The sequence below is a fragment of the Pomacea canaliculata genome, linkage group LG13 (assembly GCF_003073045.1).
Source record: "Pomacea canaliculata isolate SZHN2017 linkage group LG13, ASM307304v1, whole genome shotgun sequence".
NCBI classification, from domain to species: domain Eukaryota; kingdom Metazoa; phylum Mollusca; class Gastropoda; order Architaenioglossa; family Ampullariidae; genus Pomacea; species Pomacea canaliculata.
Genome location: NC_037602.1, coordinates 10,414,277 through 10,427,197, shown reverse-complemented (window position 1 = coordinate 10,427,197; position 12,921 = coordinate 10,414,277).

Genomic DNA, 12,921 nt, shown 5'->3' with positions numbered 1-12,921 from the left:
GCTTCGCCTGACTTCCAATGGAAAAGGTTTGAAAAAGTTCTTCTTGACAACAGATTATATTAGTCCAGGATGATCTAAACTAGATCAATGACTTTCGTAATTGTCGAGACAAGAATGGGCGTACTCTTATGAAGTATTGAGCCATAGACTGCATCAGTCTGAGATAAAACCAAATGCTTACTCATTAAGAGACACAAAGATATTAAATAACCTCTACTATCATGACTGCGTGTGATGCCACTGCTCTCATATTTATTGGTAATATGTATGTAACCTATTGAAGTCACAATTAGAATTAAAGTGGGAAATGGGCCAGATAGTGAGAGTCAATTTTATTCCGTCTTTCTTGAGTGACTTTAACCATCAGTATTTTAAAACGCTCTCCTCGTTTATGGCAAGATATATATATAAACATAAGGAAATACAATATATTCAAGATAAACTAGACACATGGCTAACAATCTTTTAACTAACATGCTTCATTTTTGTAATCCTGTTAATGTCCAACCACACATTACTGAATTTAAATATTACTTCTATTGCAATATTATTTTAAGCTATATAAGTCTACTAATTGATTTTTACAAACGGCTAATATCTACTAACATAAATTACTAAATCTGTATTTCAAACATATATTAATCAATGTGATTTTGCTCTTGCACGGAGTTTCAATCCAGCAAAGATCAAGCCTTTGAACAGGTAATAATGATAACTATAATGGTGATAATGAAACGATTAATGCGATGTGGTAGTCGTTTGTGAGGATGATAGATGACCATTGATGATGATGATGAGATGCGTTTTTTATAGGTGTGTTGTGTATAAGAAACCTTTATTTTTGCAGGAACAGGCTGGAGTAGATGTAAATCCCCTTCTGATCGAACCTCGTGAATATTCCTATACAGAAGAACATCGATCAGTTTATTGGATTTATCCGTGAGCTCTAGTCAACGTAGGTTGAAGCAAGCACGGTTTTCAAGAGAGAGAACTGTCTTCTGCCTTGATGTCTCGACAGCTTCTTTGTCTGAGTTCGCTCACTTATTTCATGCTCCTCTTTCAGCTCTACTGACAACGCACAGACCTATATAGTTATCTTCTCTGTAAGTTAGAGCGGGATTATATGCCTCTATGTCTAATGTTTGTGAAAACTGATTGAAAAGACAGATTATCGCAGACAACTGCATTCAGCCAAGAAGTGTTTAGAGCACTGACTTCTGCATCACTCTCGTAAGCCCACTAAAATCAACACAAGCTCCACGCGATATAACATCAGAATTTGCAAGCACCACACATACAGCGTTTTGTACTTTGATTGTAAGAAAGAAACAATGTGTCGCCGGACGCAGTGTGTTGTATTAGTGACTAGTGTGTCGTCCCAATTATCGGGATGTATAGAATATTCATAGCAAAAGAAATTCTCCCATAAGACCAGAATTAAAAATATTAGGTTTAGACCATTTTAGTTGATATATTAAATACATTACATACATTTATTATTTAGACTGCATTATAGCCTTTAAGCTACGAATATCTAGTAGAAAAGACGATTAAATTTTGAAGATAGAGAGTTCTCTAGAAGTCCGTACATTGGGGGTATTATGAACGCCATGAATTTTAGAAACTATAAGTGTGAGATAATTTTTAATATAGCAAAAATAATCTCGAAACAAGTACGCTCAAGGGCTGTTCTCTTGCTACGACGAGAGATGCGATGAGTAGACGTAAGCCGGAAACAAATTTTTGTTAGTCCGGTAGATGATCAGCGCCAGCATATAAGAGGCATAGTCGACCGTGGTGTCTGCGAACATAAATCAGGATTGTAGGAGGACGATTTGCTCGGGAACACGCTCTGTATGTGAAGTGAGGTTATAGAGCCAATCAACAGGAGACGTGTACTTTAGCGTCAGAAGTTATACTGTTAGCAGTACTAGCTGGGAGGAAGCGTAAGGAAGGAGTGAGGTAGAAAATCGGCAAAATCATGGAATATGGGTAACTAACGTTTTGTAGATTAACAACTCGTCCATAAATTAAATCCTTCTGATAAGCTTCTGTCATCGGTGATACGCAAGCGCAGGATGTATTAAGCAGCTGTCCGGTTTAGTCGGATTCCGAATGTTGTAGCTCACTTGGACTAACATGTTATTTCATCGTGTGTAATGTAATTAGATTTCAGTTGAAGTATTGTCTTGTAATCGCATCAAAAAGACGAACTTCTACAAATTTCTATACTCCAGTCAATCAGGTCTTTAATAATCGTTAGGAACAGGGCGGTTTGTGCCTGTCTGTTGTTAGTGCAATAGATCACTGGGGTATTGTTGCCTTACCAGTGATGAGAAGTGTGTTTGCTTTTGCGTATCGTGGTTTATTTTGCGTCAGACACCCGCGTCATATTAGTGACGCAATTTCTTGAAAGGAGGGACGTAAGCCTGAAAATTTATTCTGGAAGAAGAGCAGCAAACGTGCTGCATGGGGGAGTGAAACGAGAGACGAGAGCTGGAAGTGGTAGAACTGGTGTCGTTTTTGATTTGGTGTTTCGATCCACAGAGATTTATTTGTAGTGTTCGGCTTTGGATTCTCAGTGTGTTGAATGGCGCAACAGGGAATTGATATTCGTGTGGGCTTGTCTTGCTGTTGGGAGTTGTGTTGTGAGTTTATGATTCCCACAGAAATATGATTCTTAATGTCGTCGACTAGCGGGGTTGTGATGCCAATTGGCCTATTAGAACCAGTGGAGACGTGGGCGTATGAGGTTTCCGTCCTAAAAGTATTGTGAGTGGTTGGGTATATGACGTCTCAACGTGGTTGCCGAAAGGACTCGGTTGCATATGCGATCAACTGGCGTTGATGCTTGGGACCGCAGGCTAAAGGGCAGGGAATATGTGCGCCGAGGACGTTGTTGTTGTCATTTGGGTTGCAGACGTAAGCGATAAGCGTGTCGCAGGAGCAGTGGCGGTGGTGCGAGTAGTAAACCTACAACGGACTGATATGGAATTAGTTCGTAAGAATCGTGTCAACTTTGGATTGTACACGGCCGACGGTCGTGGAAGACCGTAAAGACTTTGATATTATAGTCGCAGTATCCATGTGTGTGTGTGTGTTTTGTTGACTGATATACGAAAGTTTTCGTTGCTCCACGACAATCTTAATGTGTGATTGTGTAATGAAAGAACACGTAAGGGACGTGTGCGTACAGTGAGTGACTGGGAGCTAGGTGTGGAGAAGGAGGTGTGAATTGGGCGCGTCCATGTCATACATCTTCGACAACATGTGATCGAGAGCATGTGTACTTTGTCCAGGGATCGGAGAGTGAAAGTATTGGACTGAGGGGTTGACTAAAGAGGATGACAGTTGCTTTGTAAGCTTTTTGTTTTTCAGGAATCGCAGGAACGCAAATTCTATAATCGAATAGTTATTTTTTGTTATTTAAAAGGCCTATGGGGCTATGATGTTTGGTTTTTGGTTGTTGAGAAAAGAGCTCGCGTTCAATAGCCTCAACCTGAGTGGTGAGGCTTGTAACGGCGCACACATCGTAAATTATTTTTATTTCCAGTCTTTTCTTTTCATCTTATTGTTTAAGAAGCCCAAGGAGTTGTGAATAAGTCGTGACACCTGGCACAACATCTGACCCTACAAGCTGCGGGCACCAAAACAAACGAGACCTATACAAGAAGGGGTGGTGAGCGAGACATATGGCAGCACAGCGGTCAGATTTTACGTGCAGGAAGTGCTTGGGCGCCGCTCCTAACTTAGTAAAACGTTCATCGCAGGTGCTTTGGTGACCGTGGGTGAACAGCTACGCATACCTTACTTGCTACACGAAGCTAGCGAGAGAGGGTGGGTGAGAGAAATTATAAGGACTGAGAGTTAGAGGAAAAAAAAGAAGGAAGATGAAGGGGAGAAGGGAGGAAGAGAAGAGAGATAGAGCGGAAGAATAAGAGGGAAACGAAAAATGTATTGGAGAAAGAGGAAGAAGCTCAAGAAAAAATGTGAATGGATGATTTTAAGGGAGGTTAGGAGTTGTAAAAGAACGAGAGAAAGAAGAACAAATAATCTGTAAGAGAGACCAGACTTGATATTGTTCCGGCTTTTAAGTCGTGCGTATTGAAATCGTTGTGCATACACCGCGAGCTATACGACAACAGCGGTTGTCACCAGTTTATCGGCAATGATGTGTTATGATAATAATAAGCCTTCGAACATCCGTCCTCTCTCGGTAGTTAAGCCACACACACACACACCGAAACAATCAGTCAAAGTCTGTTGAAATACAATGGTTTTATTGAAGAAAAACGGTATACACGGACGGTATGCTCCAGCACATTGAAACATGGTTGCGGATAAAAACCGATTTTGTATTCTTGCCGTCTAAAGCAATGATAGTTTTAGAATCTAGGCAACAGTATTACGTGGCAACAAAAGACAAACTTCTAGGTTAGTTAAAATTATTAATTTTCTCATCGTATTAGGATGGAGGAGAACGCTTTAGGCAGAGGTCTCTTCTTTGATTGCGGGGTACAGAACGATGGCTCTTCACTTGGAGCAAACAACGCATTGCAGGATGTATGTTGTTAGACCGGTAAAGGAGTGGAGGGTAGTACTGCCCCAGATGCAGACACAAGTACAGTCACCTGTGCGTTGCTGTTTGTTAGCGCTTGAGTTGAGTGGCGCGCCTTCCGCATGATGCTGTCCAAGACGGAGTGACTCCTGTTGACTCGGCGTGTCGTCGACCCGCTCAATGAGTAAACCGTGTACTCGGAGTCACCCAGTCGGGGACAACTTGTTGGATGCCGCAGGGTATCTATGCTGTACTGAGGCCGGAGTGCTGGACCAGAAGCAAACGGCAAGACAGCGCATCAAAGTGTGGCTTTTCTTTCCGGTATCACTTCGTATTCGGTGCCCGCGAGAGGACACGTAGGCAAGGTCTTGATACTTAGTGGGTACGGGTTGGGGGTTGTTAGACACAGGTAGTTTGCCTCCAGAGACCGGGTGCGTGTAAAACACTGCCCCCCCAACATACCTTTTGGATTACAGAATATTTACACCGTTACTGTGACTTGTCTCAACGTGTATTTCCTATCGTCTGGTAGACAGCAGTTCAATCAGAACTAGATGTGTTGCATTCGATGGTCTTACATACACTTTGTTCACAAGTTAAAGCCAATAAGTATATGCCACTTTTGGTAGACAATAATTTGCACGCACCAATTGTTATGTTTTTATTAATAAGTAAGCAATAGTCAGGAACCATTCAAAATGATGCATTTTTCTTCTCGAGAATTATAAAAATGTTTGGCGTCGCTTGTCAGAGCAAGTAAGTGGACATCTACTAGAGTGTGTTATCGTGATACATCGACTAAATATACAGAAATTTTTTTTCTACAGTCGGTACATTTTTTTTCAAGACTATTATGAAAAACTTCATCAATGGGTACACCATTTCTGATAAAGAACATTTTGGGTTATGTGTGCATCAGTGCAACGTGTCTTCTTACCTGAAATACACAGTCGCTGCTGCATGAAGAACTCACACCCCTTGTTTCCAAACGTGCTGGTAAACGTACCTGGAGAACGATAAACAGATGTGTTTAAGTGTTAGTCACAGTGATTGTCTTCTCTATCCCATGTTGGTTTAGTGAGAATGGTTAAATGCTAGCTTGCCTTTATCTGAACTTATTTCATATCTTTTGATACACATAGGTCCATCCAGCACCTAGTCCTGCTAGTATTTTTTAGCAACGAGAACGTGACTAAGCACGTGGGGTAAATGTGTTGGGGGTTTACCTGTCCTACTTACCTGCGCGCAGTCCAAGCTGGCCGAAGCGAGACGCACACAGGGATGCTGATGAACAAGTGTCATGGGCTAGCGATCATGGTGCTGAATCAGTGGATGACGATCACAGAACTACAGACATGCGACCTGCCTGTAACTTATATAGTCAACTGTCTAATGACAGAGCACAATGAAAAACAACATCTGAGTGGTCTCGCTTCAAAGGTAATAATTATTTTCCAATGAAAGGACAATAGTTTTGCTTGTTTCACACTCAGATCTGTCAGCACGTATCATCAATAAAACGTTTTGTGCCGTTGATAACTAAATGCCAACAGTACGGATGTACCATCAGGCAAACTTGGTGGCGAAGTGTGAATCAGGGAGAGGGTGGCGCAAAAATGGTCTGCGTGCTTTTTTTAAGATGAATAGAATTAGTTAGGAAAATGTGAATGGAAATGGAATGACCTTAGCAGGACCCATTTTTTCGTCAGCTTGCAATTAGACCTCCATGCTAGTTTCTTGTGGATTGGCGAACGGGACTGGTCGACGGATCTCTAGGATTATTATGGGATCACATGCCAGCCTCACCTCTTCTATCTAAGTGAGAAGAACGAGGAAAGATATGGTACTGGTGTGACAAGAGTGATATTGCAAGACAGGAGATAAACAAGTTTCATTTGTGGGGACCTGACTGCATTTTCTTGAGCGTCAGTAGCATCCTCAGGTGGGTTTTGTCCATGGGTGGTATAGTGGTAACAAAGATTGTAGCGATTAATTCAGTGGGTATTATTGTTATAACATTATAGACAGTTTCTTGATATTTAAGCAAACCCACAGGCAGTATTCGTTCTGTTTGTTGAGTATGTGAATGAAAGAACGTGTAGAAAGGTCGTGAGCGCTGGGTGGGATTAGGTGTAGTGGGAGGTCGCACGACATGAAAACTATTTAATTTTTAGTGATTTTTTTTACTTTTGTTTATTTTAGAAGCCGAAGTAAGTGTGATTAGGTTTGGCCCGGGGAAAAACCTAAAAATTCTGGAAGTTGTAGAGCGCTTTGCCTGGTAGTGGCCAGTAAACCGTGAGTCAACATTTTATACTTCGCTGTTTCCATTCAATAGTCAACAGGAGCAGCTATACAAACACATCTGGTGATGAAAGTACCTATGCACACTCGACTGCTGTATCTGCCGGCTCGCAACAGGTAAACGGCGCGACAAATAGAATTATTGAATGAAGCTAAAGCAGCAAAATAAACAGAGAGAGAAATTAATATTTGTGCCTCGTTACACGTGGGTCTTCTAAGCCGTCGTCAAAATGACAGTGTTACATCGACCAATAGCGTTCCAATGCTATTATGTCACATCTGGTCCAGTCTGTCACCAGAGTGGTGCTATTGTGGGGCTGTGGAGTGTTCCTGCTGCCTGGTCAAAGAGACAAAAATACAAAGATAATCAATACCAATTTAGGTCAGTTCATCCCGTTCTTCTTCTGTCTAATTTTAATCGAAAACAGTGGAATATTACAAAATAGGGCGTGCTCGCGCCCGATCACCCGCGAACGTGAACGCGAGGACTCGTGCTGATATGGAATTTAAACTTGTATGCAAGAATGAAGTCATTGACTTGGTATCAAAGATTTGATCTTCAGTAAGAACGTCATGTTTAGGAATATATATTAAGGGTATTAAATATGACAAAGAAATATACCAATTAAAATAATTTTATATATTATGATCTGATTTAGATTAAGTATAGCTGTATAACTAGTATCTAATTCCTGTTGCGAGCTTTCTACCGTCTTGTAGACGTAAGTGAAGACTTATCTGGCAGTAGCCACTGCCAACATATTCACATTAATCCTTCGGTGATCTTTCTGTTTCTGTCTTCAGACTGTTCTGTTTACTAGTTTCTTTTCTGTCAAAACCGTAGAAGTCTTCGCTTGAGTTATCTGTTGCTAAAGGTCATTTAGCTCACTTACCTAGTAAAACTGAATCATCTTGCCGAGAACATTGGTCTGCTTCCGAGTGGGTATGCAAATAAATAATAATGGTGGATGACGATGATGATGAATGATGATGATCGATATGGATGATGATGAGATTGATATCAGAATAATAATAATAATACACAGAATGAGCTTTAAATCCTGATAGACAATCTTAGCTTTAGAGAAGCATCGAAACAAAATTTTAAGTAAACAGCTCCATTAACAAAAATAATATAATACGAAGCTATCAAGATGTGTCAATGTCACAATGTAGGAGGAGAAAGTAAATGCACTAATCTTTCTCGTCGGTATGCGACGAAGACGACCAATGGACAAATCGGGCAGCCGGTAAGGAAGGTCTAGTTATAACAGTAAAACATAGTGATTACTAATGAGATACTACCATGGGTTGTTACATTTTAATATCACTTTTCGAGTGACATCTTCTTGTATTACAAAGTGAATATAAACCATTTTTGTTAACGCAAATGTTATCAATGAGAGATAAGGGTCGGTTTCTCTGACGAGAAGCATACGTGTTTTTTGGATCACATGGAGCATTTTGCAGAATGTTGTTGTGCGTGTGGTTATTTGAAATGAGACCTCACACAAACACGAACACGAACACACAACATATACTCGGCACTGCTGGACAGATATTTTTTCCAAAGTTTCTGAACTAAGGAGAAAGGCTTGCGAGTGGCTGAGCGTTGGTCTCTGCAGGCAGACATCATCCAAGTCTACACGTCCGTGCTCAGATAATAAGTCTTTCCTGTAATACATCTAAAGTGAAGGAAAAGCGTCCTGCAAATGTTAATTTAAGAAAAAATATTTTTCCATAACATTTTCATTAATTCAGAAAACAATTACAGGTCAATCTCTCCTCACCTATCCGTGATGAAGCGCCACCAGCCTTTCTCTCATACCACGCAACATCTCTACTGTCCAGCACCCATCTAATGTCTCTACTCAAACCCAGCTACTTCACTCTGATATACCTGGACATGAAGTGCACACATTATCCAACAACCTTGATATGTACACAGAACGCTAGCATGGAGGTCTCATTGTAAGCCAGAGGAAAAATGTCCCTAAGGTCATTCCTTCCATTCACATTTTTCCCTAACATTATTCTTCATCTTAAAAAAGCAGCAGACCATTTTTGCGCCACCCCTCATCCGTGACTTCGCACTTCGCACACTACAAAGTTTGCCTGATGGTACATCCGGTACTGTTGGCATTTAGTACTCAAGGACAAAACGTTTTATCGATGATACGTGACAGATCTGAGGGTGAAACAGCAAACTGATTGTCTCTTTCATTGGAAAATAATTAAATTCACCTTGATGCGAGACACAGATGTTGTTTTCATTGTGCTCTGTCTTTAGACAGTTGACTATATAAGTACAAGCAGGTCAGTGTCTGTATCTGTATCGTCATCCACTCAGACGGCCCATGACCACTTGTCCTCAGCATCCTTGTGTGCTCTCGCTTACTTGCAGCTTTGACTGCGGCAGGTAAGTAGAAGGTTACACAGGTACACGTGCTTAGTCCGTTCTCGTTGCTAAAAATAATTGAGCAGGACTAGGTGCTATGACCTAGTGTGTAAAAAAAGATGATGTTATCAGAATAAAGCAAGCTAGCAATTTAACGATTCCACTAACCACAGGCAGAGAAGACAATCACGGTGCTAACAGTAAACACTGTTTGTGTTCAACTCGGTACCTGTGTACACACGTTGGAAGCAAGGTGTGCTTACCGCAGCGACTGTGTATTCAGGTAAAGAAAGGTTGCACTGATGTACAAATAAAATGTTCATTTAAATGTCAGAAACTTTTACCATTGAAAGTCATAAAGTTAGTTTGAAAAATAAATTGTTTAAACAGAAGCAATATCGTTATTTTTTTCTTGCTACTAGAAATGTCGTGCACTTGTTTAATTCAACTCATGAGTACTAACAATGTTTATTATGAATATTTTAAAATTTAAAGATCTCATATTGCTCTGGGTAAGTTTTTACACGAAATTAAATATGATATTGCACGATACTTGACAGTATCTTAATATATTATAGAATAGGTAGATCATATGGGGATTTCGTTGTCAGTAAAGTTAGGTAGCATTTACTCATTTTTGAAGTTTTTCTGTGTTTGCCCTCAAGGCATTAGAGTGTATAGACTGTAGAAAAAATCTGTCATATAAGCGATGTATCACGATAAGCACTCACTCTTGTAGATGTATTGGACTGCTCTGAAAACGCAAGCATTTTTATAATTCTTGAGAAGAAATACATCATCTTAGAATGGTTCTGGCTATGCTTACTTAATAAAAAATAAAAGTTGGCATATACTTTTATTGGCTTTCTAACTTGTGACAAAGTGTATGTAACATCGAACAAACATAGTTTTGATGAACTGCTGTGCTCGTACCCAGACGATAGGAAATACACGTGAGACAATGTACAGTAACGTGTAAATATTCTGTATCCAAAAGGTTATGTGGGGGCAGTGTTCGACACACCGAGCAACCGGCTCTGGAGGCAACTACCTGTGTCTACCACCATCATCCCCGTACCACACTAACATATTAAGACCTGCTGCTACGTGTCTCAAGAGTCTGTAACGGCACGTGAGAGAGATACGAAGTATGGGAGTACCGGCTCACAGAACAACTTTGATGCGCTGTTGGCCGTGTGCTTCGCAGCAATCGCTCAGCAACATCATGATACCCCCGCACAAGAACAGTGTCCGACTGGGTGGGAGCTCCGAGTACACGGGTTTACTCATGAGGGTTCGGGACACGCCGGCTGTCAACGGAGTTCATCTGTATGTGGACAGCATCATGGAAGGACCGCAAGCAACTCAAGCGCTAACAACAACGGCAGGCTGCTGTACCTGGTGGCTGGCATCTGTGGCAGTCTACCCTGTCCTCCTTACGTCGTCAACAACAACATCCTGCAATGCGTTGTTTGCTCCAAGTGAGAGTCCATCGTTCTGTCCAGCAATCAAAGAAGAAGACCTCTGCAAAGCGTTTCCTTCGACTTATGAGATGAAAATTAATTATAAACTTAAACTGTGAAGTTTTGTCATTTTTGTGCAAAAGTTAGTTAAAAATACAGTTGGTTTAGACCAAGAATAAAAAGCGGTTTGTATCCGCACCCACGTTTCAACTGTGCTCGGAGTCATACTGTCGGTGTATACGTCTTTTCTTCAAATAAAACCAATTGTATTCAGAGATTTGGTATTGTTGTGTGTGTGTGTGGCTAACTCGAGAGGACGGATGTTCGAAGTCATTTTTATCATCAACAATCATGCCATAAAACTGGTGACAGACGCTGTTGTCTGTAGCTCGCGTGATGACGATATTCAATCACAGACTTAAAAGCGCCAGATATTAGAGGCCCTCTCTTACATATTTTATTTCTTCTTTCTCTCTTCTTTTAAACTCCTACTCCTTAAATCATCATATCACCTTTCGTCTTAAGTCTCTTCCTTTTTTAATGCATTCTTTCGTTTCCCTTTATTTGTTCGCTCTGTTCTCTTTGTCTTCTTCTTTCTCTCCATCTTCCTTCTTACCTTTATCTCCTCTAACTCTCAGTCCATAATTTCTATCGCTCAACCTCCTCCCTTACTGTTCTCTCAGCCTGTCGTCTATTCAGTAAGCTGGTGCGGTGTCGCCACGGTCACCAAGGCCTGTATTATAGAGACACTCAGCTACATGGCCCCACGATTTTCTAAAACAAAAATCCGCCACCTGACTAATATTTCTTCTCCACCCTCAAATATGTTTGTGTGTGTTGAGGTGCAGTAGCGGGTAGATGGTTGTACTTACATACTATAGTGTCTGTCTAACTGTTCTGTCAACTTCTGAATGGAAAACAGTGGAGCCTAAAATGCTGCTGAACATGTTAACTGGCATCTACCAGGTGAAAAGGCGACACACTCCACAAAGATCACAGAGGTTGCGGCTGGTGCCAGGTGTCACACTTATCACACGTCCTTCGGCTTCCTAAGCAGAAAAAAGAAAAGACTGGAAAAATTAGTTTAATGTGTACGCCGTCACAGCCTCACCACTTCTTTTTTCAACACACAACACACAACAAACGATATTTCGGTAGCTTTTTTCAGAAGTAAAAACTTTTATTAAAGTAATTTGTGAATAAAAAAAAATACAAAGCAACTGTCATCTCTTTAGTAACAGCATTAGCTTTCATCTCCATAGGATGGGCCAGACTCACGCTTTGATCACATTTGTCATAATGTCATAATAAGCAATCATTTGTTTACGGCGGTAACTAGATCATCTGGTCAAAGCATGGCTGGAAGAATCAGATAACAGCAAGACCGACAATCTAGGTTCTTAAACCTTTGTCGATAAGCCGTTAATTGACAAGCGTAAGTGCTTTTACACAAGAGGCCGGATGCAAGAAATGTCGCTAGCAGACTGGGAGAGTGAATTTTAAAGTCAGTTTAACTGTAATTAGGTTCTTGAGAACTTAATACGATCATTGCACCAAATGTCTGTCGCCTAGCGAATTCATTTTCGCCTTTTTTTACAACACCTTTACACAACCTGCTACCCTATCCAAGCTAGATAATTTGACTGCATGCAGGTAGTGGTTATATAAAGATATTTATTGGTTCCATATGTAGGCCTACCAAAAACTGCTTTACCAGCCGATAATTTATCAGAGAGGACTATTTCCAACCACTTTTTCCCATCTAGGTCAAACATGGCAGAGATCATAAATGATATCATTGAACACAAGCAAACACAGAGCATTTCTAGACCGACATAATCAAGAGGACAGACATAACGGTTCAACAATGTTTGGTACAAAATATCGAGAAAAAAAATTATTTTATCGATGCCGTAAATTTTACTTGTTTCTTGTACGATATGTCCACCCGCTCCACGTCTGTTCAGCTGAACGATCCCGTGGTATGGAGGTGCAGGTCAACTATTTTATTCTCCATTGCAACGTTCTATTATGTACAAGGTCTTTAAAAAAAACAAAACATACACTGCTGCTGATGATATCATTGTAAGATAATGGTCGTGACGTCATCGTCTCCCCGTGCCCATTCTCCGTCAACGACGAAATGTGCTGTGAAATTTGATTGCAGGATTTTTTAGGGTACATTGATGATAAAATTCATA